General features: G+C 35.2%; 1 protein-coding gene across 4 annotated transcripts in view; it reads right to left on the reverse strand.

The window, feature by feature from the left end:
• The window catches only part of Src64B (Tyrosine-protein kinase Src64B), a 125,382-nt gene that overhangs the window by 48,019 nt on the left and 58,951 nt on the right, over positions 1-18,412 (reverse strand). Inside the window, exon 1 of one of the 4 annotated variants that reach the window (XM_074091287.1) lies at positions 9,234-9,512. The exons of the other annotated variants lie outside the window; for them this stretch is intronic. The gene's annotated coding sequence lies outside the window, so the exon portion shown is untranslated. Of the gene's footprint in view, positions 1-9,233; positions 9,513-18,412 lie in introns of those variants that run through there. 4 annotated transcript variants of the gene reach the window in all.

Below are 18,412 nucleotides of genomic sequence, written 5' to 3' on the forward strand. Positions count from 1 at the left end.
AGTGTTCGTGGAAACGGGTAAGTTTCGCAATGAGCGAGCGACGTCCCACGTCCGTTTGTTAGTGTTAGTTAAGTTAACAACAGTTTGATTTCCAACGATTGTTTTATATTCGTTTGCTTTTAGATGTTTACAGCGCGTGGAAAACTAAATATTACTTTTACGAAACACAAAACTCATCTAAATACCTCTTTTTTAATTTTCTATAATTTATATCAGATTTAAATTATGTCACAACCTTTAACATAGTACTTTGTAGACATATCATGTATTCAATTCAATACACCGTTTCATCACAAACACAATTTGACTTTATCCAGGAGACTTCCTTCATATACTTCCGAGAATAAACAAGAAGCTAAATTGAAATCGGAAGTATCGAATCTATTTCCGAACACAAAGGCATTCGCATCACAGGGTGCAACTTCATCTACCTATTTCCATACAAAAGTGATGCACACTACGGGCAGGAAGCTGCAACTGCGATACGGCACTATCTTGTAGAGAGATCCTTCGGAGTCAAGGAACTGTAATCATACGACGCTACGGCTACAGAAAGCCTTTGCATTGTTGCAGTACCAATGTAATTCATTTGAAAACATCAAGCGTTAACTAACATAAGAATAATTATAACATTATTAACAGTAAAATTGACCAGAAACACTAATCCATAATATAACTACCTAGCCAGGCACTTTAAGAGTGATTAATAATTTGTAAGACACCGGACGAGATGTATAAATGGACAAACACTCTCTGGAGTCAACTTCCCCGAAGTGCGTTGGAAGAGTGCGCAAGCCATAAATATTAATGACAAACACCGATTCAATAGCGGAGCCGCAGACAGGTCAGCGGCCTGTGATCCGATTGTCAGATGCTCATTTTCCAGCTGTAATTAGGAATGCCTTGAATAGCTAATATATTTGAGCGAAGAAGGAATGTGTGTTATGAATAAAACATGACCAAATATGGATGGGAAAGAGCCAACATCGCTAATAGATGCATCGATTCATAAATACCCTTGGAAGCGAACACAAACAAACAGATGTAATAAATCATACGTAAGATGCTAGAAGAGTAGCTATTTAGACATCGTTAACCTAGATTCATAAGTTGTTCAATTTGGTCGTAAAACTTTTACTTACAAAAACATTTCTGTTGATTATGTTATGTATAAGATTGCAAAAGTAACACTAAAATCCGATTAATTAAGTAGAACATTGAAATGAATATTAATTGCTAGACGAAAGTCCCAACAACATCAGTAGTGTACTGCCATTTATTAACACAAAACGGTATAAAAATCTTACTGCTTACAGAGTAATGTATTGAAATGAAGAAAGGTATTACAATATCAATAATAAAGCAAGAAAGTAAGTAGGTAATGTACCTACATTATAAAATTATAAATACTTAAAATATAAATTACTAGCCTTTACCCGCTGCTTCGCATACAGAAACCATTAAGCCTAGCAATTGAATTTACATTCCCGGTAGCTAATTGCAAAAGAATCCGTGGAAATTCTCAAAAAATAATCGTGAATTTCATTAAAGTTGCTTAAAAAATCTGCGCCGAGTTTCGTTTCTCTTTATGTTTATACTTGTGAAGTTTTAAATTCTCTTGCGCTACTTTTTTTTCCTTAAGAAACATCCACAAAGTATTAGAAAACTTATAAAATAAGATGGATGAAATCAGTAAAGTCGTTCACAAGTTATGGCGCGCGTGACCAAGGGAAATAGGGATTCATATTTATATACATACACATATACGAGTATACATATTAAATAGACACTTATTGGACGTAGTATTATTCAGCTCATTTTATATTATAGCTTGTGAATTGTCAGCGTTTAATTTAAGGTGACTAAGAATCCGAACACAGATTTGTTACTTAGTTAACTCGTAAGAGATCGCATAATATCATATAATTAGCCTTAATTCAACATTCACTTTCGAGAATGAAAGTGTGACACACACCAGCTTATTTCAGAAGATTTGAATTTCAAATTTAATTCCATCCCATTATAAAATTAACAATAGTTACAGATGAGGTCGAGAGTGTGAGCCATTCTTCTGTTACGTCAGTAGCTTATAATTGTATAAAGAACATTTTTATATGCTGTACAAAAAGTAGATAAAGCGATGTCAGTGCCGAGTGACATAAATGGGATCTGAGATATAAATAGGTCAATGCTCTTTATATTGGTTAGGTTCTAAAGTGATGCTTACAGTAGACAAGTGATATGGACAGTTGCAGACGAATAAAAATGAATATTGACGATAGACTCATAAGAGTTACAAACAACAAATCGATTCATGATACTTAGTGCCAGGTATAAAATAAATTTCTTTCGCTTAAAGTACAGCCACAGCGTCAAAGTATCAAACAAACGGGGGCGTTTAAGACTCGTAATCTTGGTCCTGCCTTGTTTGGAAGACATCAATTTGAAAGTGTGATCATTATTCTCGCACAATGAATCTTGTAAATCGCTTGTCGGATTTAGGTATAACAATTCATTAAAATTTCTGCTTGAAAACGATCACGTCAAAAACAGGATTATTTGAGGATTAGGATGTTTACATCTATAATATTGATAATTACTTATAATGATATTACAGCTTGTTCGTCATAAGAGACCACCATCCATCACGATAAAGGGATAACGACGAGGACTGATTTTTAACTTGTACGTAATCAAACTTAAAGATAATAAAATTAACTTGAAGATTAGTAAGAAAATTACATTCTACTAATTCTACTCGTACTAATACGAGTAGATATTATAAATGTGAAAGTTTGTGAGTGAATGAATATGTTTGCTACTTCTTCACGCTGAAACGGCTAGACGGATTTGGATGAAATTTGGCAAAAAGTACGTATATAACCTGGATTAAAACATAGTATACTTTTTATTCCGATATTCCCACGGAATAGGGATAAAATCTCTAAATAACAATAGCTGGGCTTAGAGTCATGAAATTTGGTATGAAGATAGCTGGACATCTGGAATAACACATAGGTTACTTTTTATCCCGATATTCCCACGGGATAGGGATAAAATCTCGAAATAACAACCGCTTGGTTTAGAGTCATGCAATTGGCATGGGTGTTTTAATTCAACGTCAATGAAAGAAAACCATGTAATTTTAAGGAATTCCCACGGGAATTTAATAAAATCCCGGAATTTCAATTCAACCGCTGTATCTAATGATTTACGCGTGCGAAGCCGCGGGTAGGTAAACGCTAGTACCTAATCAATAAATAAAGGATGTTGTCAAATGACTTGACTCAAAACCGCATATCCATCATCAGTCCCTGGTTACCATCTAGCACCAAAGTACTCGTCAAATCAAAGGAACCCAAACTCGATGGGTTTGTGTCGTTTCATTACGGACTTCCTATGGCCACTGTCATGAGAGTAGGCTTTACTCTCATGTGGTTTAAAAATAAGGTGCATGTACGACAGGCTTTACATCGGTACTTGATTAAAGACGACTTGTCAAGACGTTGGTGTTTCATTACTTTCATTCAACAATCATCTAATAAATGCTAATGCACTTATTACATGGCGCTGCGGACTATCAAAGGACAGTGAATAAGTAAAAAGAAGTATATATAATAAAAAATATATATAAATACCTAAGTGAAAATTAAACCTTTGTGGAAGAAAAGATGGAGGCGTTGAAACCACCGCCGCCATTAAGTCTCGTGGGCGACTTAAAACAAAATTTTTTGAGATGGACTCAGCAATACGACATATATATGATTGCTAGCGGAACGGACGATGACAAAATAAAAGATAAGCAGAAAAAGGCTATCTATCTACACTGCTTAGGAGCAGATGCCCTAACTATATATAACGGGTTTAAGGACAAAGAAAATTTAGCTTACGAAGATGTAAAAAAGAGGTTTAGCGAATATTGTTCACCACCCGGAAATGAGACTTTCAATAGACATGTCTTCTTTAGCAGGAAAAAGAGAGATGGAGAAAGTTTTGATGAATTCTTCACGACTTTGAGAAAATTGGCTGGAGACTGTGGGTTTGGAGAACTTGAAGAAAGCTTAATAAGAGACCAAATAATTTTAGGACTGAATGATGCTAAATTAACTGAAAGATTGCTTAGAGAGTCAACCTTAACTTTGGATAGCTGCATGAAAATATGTAAAGTGGCTGAGAGTGCTGCAAAACAGGTTCAAGACATGTCAGATAAGACAGTTGAAGCTGTTACTACAAAGAAGCTGAAGTTCAAGGTGGATACAGGATCACAGGTTAATGTATTAACTAGTACTGTAGTGAATAAACTGGGTTTACAAATGACAGATACTTGTACAAAATTAAAAAACTTTGATGGCTCAACAATAGAGACAAGGGGTATGACTAAAACTAGAGTAAAATTTAATAAACAAAAATACCTACTTGACTTCTATGTGGTAAAATTTAAAACTACCAATGTGTTGAGTTACAAAGCTGCGGTACAGTTCGGTTTAATAAATAAAGTTGAAAATATTTCAAAGGAATGTGTAACTCAGGACATTGGTGAATACAAGGATTTGTTTCATGGTTTAGGAAAGTTAAACTATGTATACAAAATTAAATTAACCAACAATTGTACACCTATTGTGGAGCCACCAAGAAAAAATCCTTTTAAATTAGTGGATAGAGTCAAAAAGGAGCTTGATAGATTAGAGCAACTTGATGTAAATAAGAAAGTTCAAGAACCAACTGAGTGGGTTAATTCCATGGTGATTGTTAATTAAAATCAAGATAAAATTAGGTTGTGTTTAGACCCACAAAATTTAAACAAATGTATCATAAGAGAACGTCATAAAATACCCACCTTTGAGGAACTTACCTCATCCATGCCTGATGCCAAATATTACTCTGTGTTAGATGCAAACAAAGGATTCTATCAAATCTTGTTGGCGGAGGAAAGTCAGCTCTTAACAACATTCAATGCAGGTCAATTTGGTAGATATTGTTTTAAGCGTTTACCATTTGGCCTGAATTCTGCGCCGGAAGTATTTACTAAGTGTTATTCAGAAATTTTTAAAGAGATACAGGGTGTAGTGACTTATGTGGATGAAATATTGGTATGGGGTGATACGAAAAAAACACATGATGAAAGATTACTGCAAGTTTTAGAAAAGGCGCGGCAGGCTGGTGTTAAGTTTAACAAAGAAAAATGTGTCATAGGTGTGAATGAGGTCAAATATGTGGGTCATATACTGTCCAGTGAGGGCCTTAAGCCAGACCCAGAGAAAGTGCGAGCTATTGTGGACATGAAAGAGCCAACAACAAAAAAGGAGTTACAAACTGTCTTAGGGATCATAACATACATATCGAAATTTATACCAAACACAGCAGAATTGACTAATTCACTTAGAAAGTTGCTAAAGAAAAATGTAGAGTACATTTGGGGTGATAAACAAAAAGAGGACTTTAAAAAACTGAAACAATTTCTCACTAGTGCAACAGTGCTTAGATACTTTAATGTCAACAAGCCGGTTACTCTTTCAGTTGACAGTAGCTCTACAGGATTAGGAGCTGTACTCCTTCAGGATAATTTACCAGTTGCTTATGGGTCAAAGACATTAACAGAGTGCCAAAAGTCATGGGCACAAATTGAGAAAGAAATGTTGGCAATTGTGTATGGATGTGAAAAGTTTCATCAATACATTTATGATAAACATGTAATAATTGAATCGGATCATAAGCCTTTAGAATACATATTTAAAAAACCAATCAATGAAACTCCGCTAAGACTTCAAAGGCTTAGATTGAGAATTCAAGGCTATGACCTGGAAATAAGATATAAACCAGGAAAAGAATTATTTGTAGCTGATGCTTTATCCAGGAATAGTTTACCAGACAAAATATGTAATAAAGATTTAGATCAGCATGTAGAATTACATGTTTGCTTGATAACAGAAGGATTAAAATTTACAGATCAAAAGTTAAATGATTTTAGAAATAAAACTGCAAATGATGAAGAATGTCAAAAAAATATAAAAAATATTGAAGTAGGGTGGCCAAATAAAGTAAATTTACCGACTGATTTGAAATATTATCACTCTATAAAAGATGATTTGTATTATGCAAATGGTTTAATATTTAAAAATAAAGCAGTTTTTGTTCCAAAGTCATTGAGGAAAGAAATATTAAATTTAATTCACTACAACCACCTGGGAATAGAAAAATGCAAAAATAAGATAAGAGGAGTATTGTATTGGCCATTTATGAATAAGGAGCTAGAAGATCACATCAGCAACTGTGAAGCATGTTTGAAATATCAAAAATCTCATTCATTTGAACCCCTAATTCTAAGGGACGTACCAAAACAACCCTGGGAGGTAATAGGAGCTGATATGTTCTTCTATAAAAATGATATATACTTAATGGTTGTAGATTATCTAACTAAATATGTGGAAATTATAAATATGGTGGACCAATCCACTCAAAGTCATATATTAGCATTAAAGCAGGTGTTTTCGAGATGGGGTATTCCCACAAAGCTATGTACAGATGATGCATCACAGTTTAATAGTTACGAATTTCAGGAATTTGTAAAAAAATGGGGATTTCAGTTAGTGAAATCTAGTCCATATTATGCAAGGTCCAACGGTATGGTTGAACGGCATATTCAAAGTGTTAAAAAAATGTTTAAGAAATGTGATGTTGATCAGAAAGATATGTATATGGCATTGATGGAATACCGCAACACACCTATAGATTCTGAAATTAATTTGTCTCCTAATGAGTTACTCTTAGGAAGACAAATTATCACTTTATTACCAACCAGATCTTTGTTGCCAAGTAAAAATAAATTAAAGGAAGTTAGGGACAGCTTACAGAAAAAACAAATTAAATACAAATACTACCATGACAGAAAAAATAAACAAAAAGGAATTGAGTTTACAGAGGGTCAAAATGTATTCATAAGGGATAGTAAAAATAAAAATCTTATGGGGAAAATAATTCAAGAAAATAAACACAGATCATACAATATACTAACAGAGCAGGGACAAGTAATTAAAAGGAATAGACACAATATTTACAAAGGCTCTTCTAATAGACAAAAAATAGACTATAACGGTGGTGATCTAGAAGATTCAATGGGTAGTGGTGGCAATAATGTTACCTACAGTGACAATGACAATCAGGAGTCCACTAGCAATGGGAAGTCAGTAACTTTTGAAAATGTAAATACTGACATAAGGCAAACAAGGTCTGGAAGGCTAGTGAAACAGCCAGGTTGGCTAAAGGGTCATATCTTATATTAAGTTATAGGAAAGTTGATAACTTAGATATTGTTATTAAAAATAAAACTTCAGTGGCTAGTTTTTAATTATATTAAGTTTATTGTAAGAAAGGGAGATGTCATGAGAGTAGGCTTTACTCTCATGTGGTTTAAAAATAAGGTGCATGTACGACAGGCTTTACATCGGTACTTGATTAAAGACGACTTGTCAAGACGTTGGTGTTTCATTACTTTCATTCAACAATCATCTAATAAATGCTAATGCACTTATTACAGCCACCTTCCAGCTTCATCATCAGATCAGCGTCATGTCATAATTATAATACATTGTCATCCGATTTACACATGCATGTAAAATTTCAGTACAATCGGAAACCGGCAAGTGGATCAAATTTAACTTAAGTATGAACAAAGTTTAAGTTTATGGTAAAAAAAAAAACATTTTTAATAAAAGCTTTTTTGCTGACTGTACTTTTGTTGACAGTACTTGCATTGTCACACAAACTACATTTACATACCCAATTTCAAGTGGATGCCATTAACCGTTGAAGAGTTCAGTCCTGTGGAGACGTTCCTGGCCGGACTACCAGATTATTGTATTGTCACGCAATTTACATAAGTATGCCAAATTTCAAGTCAGCCCGACTACTAAAAGTTGGTCTAATTTAACTTACAAGATTTGACTACAGACAGACAGACAGACAACGGGACAGGTGAAACTAAATAAAAGCTTGTAAAAAGAATATGAAAGAACAATTAAAAAGAGAAAGTCATTTTGCAGTATGAAAGAAGTTTACCTTTCTCTGCTTTAGACAAAAATTAGATAGCTCCTTATGATATAAAATGGCAATAAAAATACTGAGAAAAATAATGATGTAGGTATGTGAATTATTAACACTACAAAATTGACATTCAGCTTAATTTCTCTTTTCTTTCCCATGTCGTTGTCATTCATATTGTCAATTTCCTATTGAACTGCCTTTCAAAATTATGTTATAAGCAGTTTTAATTTCAAGAGAACACACCCTTATGTGTTTAACCTTATACCTATAAACCTTACACCTTGATGTGTGTAAATAAACGAAGGTAAGTAAGCCCTTACCATGCATGACAAACTTTAAAACATGTCCGAACTAGTGTAGTTATGTCGAAACTTGCATGATTTGGGTCTCAGATCGCCCTATTCATTACATACAACTGACAGGTATAGTTAAAACTCGGAGACCCATTAGTTCGATGGGCGAGTACCCAGAAGATAAGTAAAGTAACCAAAACAGACGGTTGTTTAGGGACTATATTTGTTTTGGATGGATTGGGATTACCATATTGTTAGAGATTGATGGGACTAAAATAAATGGTTTATCAACAAAGTTAAAGTTTCTTCAAGTTGTGGTAGCAATGAGTATTATTAAATTTAACTTTCAACACGGTGAAGTTGCTTTCGGGTAAATTGATGAAGGATGGTATAAAATTACATTGTGCCGTACCGTAACAAACGTAAAATGGAAATAAAAGATATCACGATTCCTGCAAGTAATGGTCGAGTGTATAATGGAATCGGTCCTCAAACAGCCGAAAAATTGAACGCCCGAGTACCTAAACACAAACCCCATAGCATCGGCCGTGTCGGCAACCCCTCTAAAATTGTATGGGTATAGACGTCCCGTTCCCACACACCGAGTTCGCCGTCTGCCGTGTCGCATCGTGGGATAATTAAATATTTATGTCATCAACAGAACGATCAAGTTTTACGTCCACCATTACGGTTAATTAACCATCACAAGTTCCCGGATTTTGCACGTTCTAAGCACGATAACCATAACTCACCATACAAATAGGACATTCTGTACCGCTTATAAAGGCGTACACAGATATAAGGTAACAGAGTGTAAAGATTGAAATACATGTATTTATTTCTAAATACGAAACGTTGATAGAGATCTACAAAAGCTCATAGCTTTATTATACTACTTACCTTTAAGATAAAGATCCTAATATTTCAGAAACATCCCGTATTAAGAATTGTTTGCAGAACTTATTTTCGAATGTTGTACTTAACAACAAAACAGTTCAGATCACTTCATTAATATTTGTCAATGCTGACACCGGTTCACAAGCACTGAGTACAATAAAGATTATAGGTAGCTGTGAAATACTGATGACACGTTAGACAGACAAAGCTCGAATACGCGAGGCTTTTTCCATTGACGCGACGCGTGATCGCCTCGACGGTCGAGAAGAAACTGCATCAGTCAGTCACTCAAGCAGGCAGTAGAGGGGGGCGGGAGGGGAGCGCAGCAGGAGGCGCGCGTCGAGCTTGCTGCGGGGCGTCGAACCAGCCTCGCGTTGTCGCGCCTGATATGATAACGAATGTATACAAAGCTGACGATATCAAAATTTACTGACAACATTTACACAGATACGCTAGTTTGCTCGTTACAACTCCATGCAAAGCACGATAGTAAAACGTAACAGTTGCACTAAGACGTTGATTTTATTTACTCTAGATAAATTTTAATATGAGTCGGAGTGTTCGACGATGCATCTGGAATAAAATATCTATTTAAAGTATTTAGTTTAAAACAAATACAAATTAAAAGTCACCGACTACGAGGAGCCACCAAAACAGATGTGTATTGACAAAAGATCTAACGAAAATAAACAATGACGTAAGAAACGCATGGGTATAATAAATCTTTTGAATAGCATAACGAGGAAGAGGGTCGCTTTCTGTATTGACGGTCAAAGGATCAAGAATAATAACCCAAAGGGACCCAAAATAGACAGAAGTCCAATGTTGACTACAGACTGATTATAAAGATAAAAGAGCATCGTCAGATAGATAAAAGAGTTGAGAAGTCTAAAAACCCCGTGTCAGTGAGTTTCCTAGCCTTGTTGACAAGTTAAAAAAAAAGTTGCCGTTGACAGACGTAACGCACGATCTTTTTCCTAGATTTAATGTGTGTCGTGCCAAAATAAATAATGGCAGGAAAGTCAGTCTCCGTTCCGGTCTTACATAATATGACAAGTTTGGTTTTAATATTGAAATAGAAACAACAGAAAGGGAAGAACGCTGAAAATAATACACACGGAAGAGATGACGACAGTAATAATCTTCGTGACTGGATGTAAAACTAATCAACACGTTCCCATAGTAGTATAGGACATGGATGTATCGGATAATAACGAAGTGTTACTAAATTGGTCCACGACACTTTAAAGCCGTTCGAGTAAACCGAAGTGCATACGAACTTAAGTAATTACTTACGTTGTTTGCGCGTTTATGGCCTTTCGAGAAATATAAAGTAGGTACCTATTACATTATATCACTTTATCCCTATCTTTGGTAGTTACAGCTCAGATTAAAACAATTAAAGCATGTTTTACAAGTTTTTTTTTAGTGTTAGGTATATATAACAATATTTTAACAGTTTCAAATATTTACTTCGAAATACGTCCTGACTAATTTATAACTTGTATTTTGTCATACATAAACCAATTAAGAATATAAGATGTAAAAAAATGCTTCGCAGTATAACGACTACAACTGCACGGCACCATAATTAATTATTGAAGAATATTTGCTACATCGATTACTAAGTAAATTTTAACAGCGCACAAGAATAAAGTATGTAGTTGCCAAGACTGAGTAAGTGCTTCCAATAGACACTAACTAAAATAACTGACTTGGTTTAACATGAGATCTCACCACTTTTTGTACTGGAAGAACTGCGTCTGCGTTGCAAGTTGCAAGAACTTTCATTTTTTTTACGTTATTATTTTTAATTGGATCTCCTGTCTTTTTGTAGGGTATCCTCATTTTTTTTTCTCGGGTAATATATCTTGTCCATCGGTCTCTGTCGATAACCAATATATATTGATCCTATATACTGCGTAAATTTTGCTTAGGAGCAGGGGTTATGTATTCTTATTGAAAAAATGTGTACCAGCAAGTATGTCTGTCATTTATAACGCTTCATGGTTTACTTCCCATAAACTTAAGTCATAAAACACAATTTCATCGGCATGCCATAGCTTAGTCATAAGGAACGGTCCGCGGTCCAGTTACACACATATACATCCCGTTTTAATGAATGCACTGTCGCTGATTCATACACCGTATCGTAAAATCAGAAGCGAGCAGTCGTCCGGCAAATTATCTTGAAGCCTTGAACCATCTATAATCAAATAATGATGAAGAATTACCGACATTCGCACGGTATATCAGTTCAATCTCATCAACTGCCTCAATTTTAATTACTGCACGCAAAGATAAACAGGCAAACGTAAATCATTCAACGATATTGACTCACTGCTTTTACATTGTAGGGAGCCTGCCGTGGATGCAACTGAAGCTATAAATTACTTTAATTCCAAGTAAACATTAGACTCATCCCGAACTCATTGTTGTTCCAAACATCTGTGTTATATTTAAATACGCGAGGACTATCAGCGCGGCACTTCAAATGCTTCCAATTGTGGGACAAGCAAACAGACACCGCTTTAGAAATTGTATGGTAGCAAAGATCTCCGAAGGTGCACCACGCTGAGCGCCCGTTAAGTAATATGTTTTATCCCTTATACCACCTAAGGGAGGTAATAAAAACATACGAGGACCACGCCCGTGCATCACAAACGTGCCGATCAGTTTCCTACAAATTCGCTTGTTGTATTTTCAGGCGACACTTGGTAAGCAAACGTACGGAAGATTTATTGCGATGCGGCGTGTGTGGCAGATCCTTTTTCCTGTCGCTCCATCATGTGAGGGCTTATTGATTTTTGCTGTAAGTTCGCCATTATATATTTGAGCGGTCATTATAATATGAATGGCAGGTGTTGGCTGAAAATTTTGATATAAAGTTACCGAAGCCAGACTCGCAGCCTGCCACATACGGCACTATCATAATTGCTTAGCTTGATATATATACGGAGACCCACTGCCATTACACAAAGATGAAATTAAATTTTGTTAGCAACATAAAAGCAAGAAACGACATTTATTTAGACGATTTTTCCCGTCCGCTAACTTCACTAGCCAGAGCCTGCGTGACTTATAATAATAACACGACATAAAATTACGGTGCACAAGATTATGGATGATTATGGTGAGAAAGATTTTATAAAGAATAGAACAAACTTGAAAATTTCACGATTCTATTTCTTCACATTGATATCATTAATAATATTGATGTTATTATATTAATAGGGTTAAATAAAGAAAAAAAATTTAATCAATTTAGAGAATCATTAATCATCATCATCCTAGCCTATATATGTGCGGCCCACTGCTGGGCACAGGCCTTCTCTCATCTTATCTAGAGAATATGTCCAGATATTGGATATATGGCTAAGTAATTGGGTCACTAGTTGAGCTGAGATAATAAGAGGACGATGGTGCACTTAGTGTAGGGAATGGGGTTAATCAAAGAAAATTGCGCTGGGACCTATTAATATAAATAGTCGGTTAAATTTTCTATTGAACATGAATCAAAAAGCATTTGATGAAAGAATAATCAAACCTTAAAGTAAATTGAATGATCATGAATTCCTCTCTGATGATATTAAACCTAATCGTAATCATGATTCGCTAATGACAAAATGGCTTAACTTTTCAACCTTTATCAAATTCTGCGACTCGAAAAGATAAAATCGTCACTAACGTCACGAAAGTATCTGTAATCTTAAAACTTGCAGTAGCCTATGGAGAAAGGAAATGAGTTTGTTGGAAAAAAGACATAGTCGTCTCGATTCGGCCAGAAATACTTAAAACAACTTGTATGATTCACAAAACACATCATAATTTTTACAGACAAACATCTTTAAAGAGTCAAAAGAAACCTAACCTCAACCTTAGAGCCAAAGTCGTCATTTTTATACCGATGACATCATGTTCCATTCACGTGGATCCCAGAAAGCAACTAAATGAAAAATACAATGCGATAATACTCCGTGACGGTTTTGTTAAAGCGTCTCCATTATTATCAATTCTACGCTGAAACGTCCAAAAGAAAATAATTTAAATCGTCGCCGTTAAATTGAGTTATCACATTTAGAGAGAGAAGGTCCCTAAATATTGGCCAATTAGATTGGATCTGGAGATCGGGGGTAGCAATTACAGTTCTCTAATGCCAAATTTAAATCAATTAATGATCGAACTGTACATAATTGTACAGAACCAAATATAGGAAAGTCATGGGAGTTTAAAATAAGGACTACAACGATAAACAGTTTGAAAAGTAATTTTTAATTACTTTTTAGGCATGACGGAGAAACTTTTTAAGGAAATCGCCTAAGTAATGTTTAACCTGACCTCTCCCAGAGGCACAAATTTGTGCCCAAATTCCTTTGATCCTGTTATCCTTGGAGATGACAGATTAATTGAAATGCTTATAAAGTAAAAAAAAAACGGGTCTCGGTCCCGATCCATACCGTCGTATCGTATCAATCAATTAAATCCAATCAATCAATCAATCAATTTTGTCCTAAACGCTCTTGACATATCGTTCATTAGTCATAAATATTATAAGCCATAATGTTTCTTATGTCCTAAGAGTCATAACCCATAATATAACAATACCTAATGCTCAAAATACCTAATTACTTTAGCCATAATATAACATGACCTAATGCCAAAACACCTAATTACTTTAGCCATAATATAACATGACTTAATGCCAAAAGACCCAATTTGTTCTGTACTGATATTATAACACATAACATCTTATGTCCTAATGTAATGTTCGTCCTAATCATCACTTGCCATAACGCTTTTTTCTCTGTATCCGTAATTTTTCCGGGGTTGTTATAAAATAAACCTATCCTAACCTATACAGTTCTACAGAATGACAACATCAAAATTTCTGAAATATTTACGGTTTCAGAAAAATAAACCGTTATGGAAAATGATGATTAGGATAAACATTACATTAGGACATACGATGTTATGGATCGCGAATGGCACCCGAACTGCGTCCCCAACGTAAACGAACTGCTACCAGAAAAGTAGGTTAGGTTAGGTTAGAACTACGTCCCCAACAGAAACGAACTGCTATGCTACCAGAAAAGTAGGTGTGGTTAGGTTATAACTGCGTCCCCAATGCAAGCAAACTGCTACCAGAAAAGTAGGTTAGGTTAGGTTAGAACTGCGTCCCCAACAGAAACGAACTGCTACCAGAAAAAATGTTAGGTTAGGTTAGAACTGAGTCCCCAAAGCAATCGAACTGTTACTAGTGTTAAATCTTAGAGTAAACGTTAAGTATATTTTTTGACAAATAGTGTTTAGGGCAAGAGATCATTATGACTTAAGTTATTAGGAAAAATATAATTAGGACAAAAGAAATTAGCGATTCCAATATAGACCCATGATTATGGCATTCACTATGAGGATATATAACTATTAGGACATACAATACTAGGGTAAAAAAAGTTATGGCACTTACATTAGGGAATACGTTGTTATGGCAAAAAGATCATTATGACCAAAGTTATTACGGAACATACAATTAGGACAAAAGATATTAGGGATTTTTTAAACCTTAGCGGTCCCTCGACACCGATGACGCTTAGATAAGAAATATTACTAGGTACTTATACTAAATTAACTTAGGCTAATTTTGCGGGAAATCAGCATAGTCCCCGCGGGATAGGGATAAACGAATTCTTCGCAGATGAAGTCGCGGGCAACAGCTAGGTAGTGCATAATTATTTTTTACTTTTTTGTTGTCTTTTTGGCGGAGTTTTTTTCGGGCGTTTTTTATTTTTGCTGGCGTTTTTTGCTGCTCAATGAAATTAAGCAAAAATTGATGAAAATTTGCTTTGTTTCATGTCTTGGTACAAATCAGACATTATTTTGTTTGTATTAGTAAATTTCGCAAAATGTCTTTTCTCTTGAACGCTGCATCATACGAGTAGCACTTAAAAAAATTACTTTAGCTACGAAAAGTTATAATCAAGCGTTTATCATATATTACAACAAACTTTTAAGATTTTCAGATAAGTAGAATAGGAATAGGATATAGAAGGTTGACTGGTAGAGATCCCTTAAAGGGATAAGTCCGCCTTTGTACAAGTATCTCAAAATTTGACAATTGATTTTATAGGCGATTTGTAGACGATATGTGTAGGTACTACTTGCATTTCAAACTTCGGTAAAAATACACTTGAATAAACAAAGATACATAATTGCATCTGCACAGTTTAGTCAGTCATTCATTGTTCAAAAAAGGAAAGTACAGCAAGAATACAAAGGATGATAAATTAAGTAAACGGCCACATCAACTCTTTGCTTCACGGCTTAATTTTAAACTTACTTAGTAGTCGTACGAGGTTGCTTTTTATTATAAAGTGTCGCCAACGCCTCCAAATCAAATCGTAAGACATTCTATATTCATTTTCAAGAGAAGTAAATTTATTCCACTATAGTACAAGCTTTGCTTAGTTTGGGACTTGGTCAATTTAATATTTATTTATTATTTTCATCTTATTTCGCAACTAGGATTTGTATTTTCAGGTCAACAAAATCAAAATTCGGTGCATCAACTCTACCTGTTAGTTAGCTTAAATACTTTGTTTGCGAAAAATTTTGTGCAAATCAAATTTAACCCACTTGCAGAGACTTGAAAGATAGATTCATTAGAATATGACAAACACATGTAGGTAGGTGATCTGCATCAGAGCAGTGAACAAAAACTACCGCCAGCAAAAAAAGATGTTTAAATATATATTTCTTAGGAAAAAGCTTGTTAACATTGTAAACAACAAAAATAGCAATTACTGTGCGTGATGATCTAATTACCATTTAACCTGCAATCAAGTCTACCTTATCTGTGTACTACAAGCCCCAGATCTTTTGTGCACGTTGAACAATGCCCATGCCCATCCGAATCATTTACGTAGGCGTCGCGCTTTACTAGTCTTCAGAAGATAAATCTCTTAGATGCCAGCCAGTTTCCTATTTAATCCTCACAATTAAGTTCTCTCTTTCGTTCTCTAAATATGCAGTTATAATTTAAATCTCTTTGAAATCAGAGCAGAGCAGAGCAGAGCATAAACAGCTTGTGGAAATGTTAGCTTCATGTATGCTTACCAACAGTTGACATTTATGTCAAGCAAGAGCTAACTCATCTCAAATTAGTTCGATCGAATGAGGGTTTTTCGACAGGCGAAATATCGTGAGGTCCGATCGACATTTCTGTCACGCTTGTGATTGGATAAATATCTAAATGAGCCAATCGCAAGCAAGAATGAAACTTCAAACGGACCTCACACACAATACTAAGTAATACTAACGCCATCTTTTTGAACATGAAACTACCGTGAGACTCACTCATATTAAACGCCATCTAGCGATATTTCGCCTGTCGAAAACCCTCATTGAAAAAAAAATAGAAAATAACAATTGACGTCTGTATTACATATAAGAAAAATGAGGGATTTTGTGACAGGCTAGTATAGGTAGTGCCACGACGGTTGAAGTAAATGAATACACATACAGCTACACGAAGAAATGATTATTGCATAAAAGCAGAATAAATGAGTGAATGTCAAAATCTTGTGTGCGTGACCTCAACTCTGGTGGCACTACCTATATTGCCTACCTAGATTGGTTTGAACCTAACTAAATGATGCAACAACAAGCAAGATTTGTAAAATGAAACTGACCTCACACACAATAACAACGCCATTTATCGATATTCCGCTTGTCAGAAAACCACTTATTGGATCAGAGTCATTTGTGTCAAAAGGATAGGTTATTTGTTAATTATATACGTGTCACTTACACGCAATATACACAAAGTTCTTAGACGAAGCAACGGCCTTAAAGGGCAGACAGACTGTTGAACTATGTTCTTCACTCTGACAAGGACGATTTCAACAGTGTCAGTCATACACTGTTCATCTATATAATTTACTCCTAGTAAATCCATTTACAGATTCATTTTAGAAGTGAATAAAATTTGTTAAATTTCCAATGAGAAAATTTGAGGTGGTTAATAAATCAAGCGGAGTGTTACTAAGTAGAATGATCGATGTCTGCCGCTTCTCAAATTACATGGTAATCTCGGGTGGTAATAACTAAATTTGGCCGCTAAGGAGGGAGAATATATCATCAAAGTGCCGATAACACTATTAGCCTATTAAGGAAAGCTACGTAAATCACGTGGGACCCGTGACTCGACGAAAGCTGTAAAGATGTAACTATTATGTACTTTTGCTGTATCATAATAATATGTATTTTAAATTAATCATCATTGTTTAATGAAAGTCCAAATAACAACAAAGATTGTAGTGAAAATTATTAAGATACTTAAGCATGACTATTGTGTAAATAAAGAAATTATTTTATGTTATGGATGTAGCAGCGAACGCCGAAGCGACGAGTCAAAGATAAACAATTATGGCCGGAGCGACCCAATTACTGGACACACGTGAAAGACTATTTTGAGCCGGCAACGGGAGTGGTATGACAGGTAGCTTTCGAAATAGCACCTCCGCTGCAGCCGCCATAAACAACTTTGTTTACATTCACAGCTTCTTGACATTTTTACTAAAATCGGACAGCAATTTGATCAACGTTGAAAGATTTGTCGCAACATCGCCTGCTGATGGCGCCATTGAAAAAGTTAAACGTAAAATTAATTGTAATGTGCACGATTACTTGACTAATAAAAGCAATTTCTGTGCGTTTTTTATCCCGTTCTCATTTCACAGTTGGCATCGAGTTTCTTAATAGCAGTTTCGCTAACACTTTTTAATAAGATCTATTAAAAGCAAAGCAATGAAAAGAAAGCTTATACCTAATTAAGTTCAACCAACTTACCGTAAAAACGCTAACAATTGGTCGTCTGCAGTCTAGACAAAGCAAATTGTTTTCCGTTGCAGCAGCTTGGCGTGCAGCGGCGAACACTTGCAGTGCCATCTGTGAGTACTTATCAAATATCGTCCAAAATTGCGACGCATTTATAAAGTAACCACAATCGACTACCCATCCAACAATAGCTGCAGGAGAGCAGACGGGATGCAAATAACAAAAATCAATACGCGAAGCGGGGAACGCGGGCTCCACTTGAACAAAATTAACTATAGTCACCGTTTTAGCATACTCCATATAGCGTGAGTGTTATGTTCAATAGTTATGTTTGGGTCTTTGTCACA

Source organism: Choristoneura fumiferana, chromosome 8 (assembly GCF_025370935.1).
Source record: "Choristoneura fumiferana chromosome 8, NRCan_CFum_1, whole genome shotgun sequence".
In the NCBI taxonomy this organism is placed as follows: Eukaryota; Metazoa; Arthropoda; class Insecta; order Lepidoptera; family Tortricidae; genus Choristoneura; species Choristoneura fumiferana.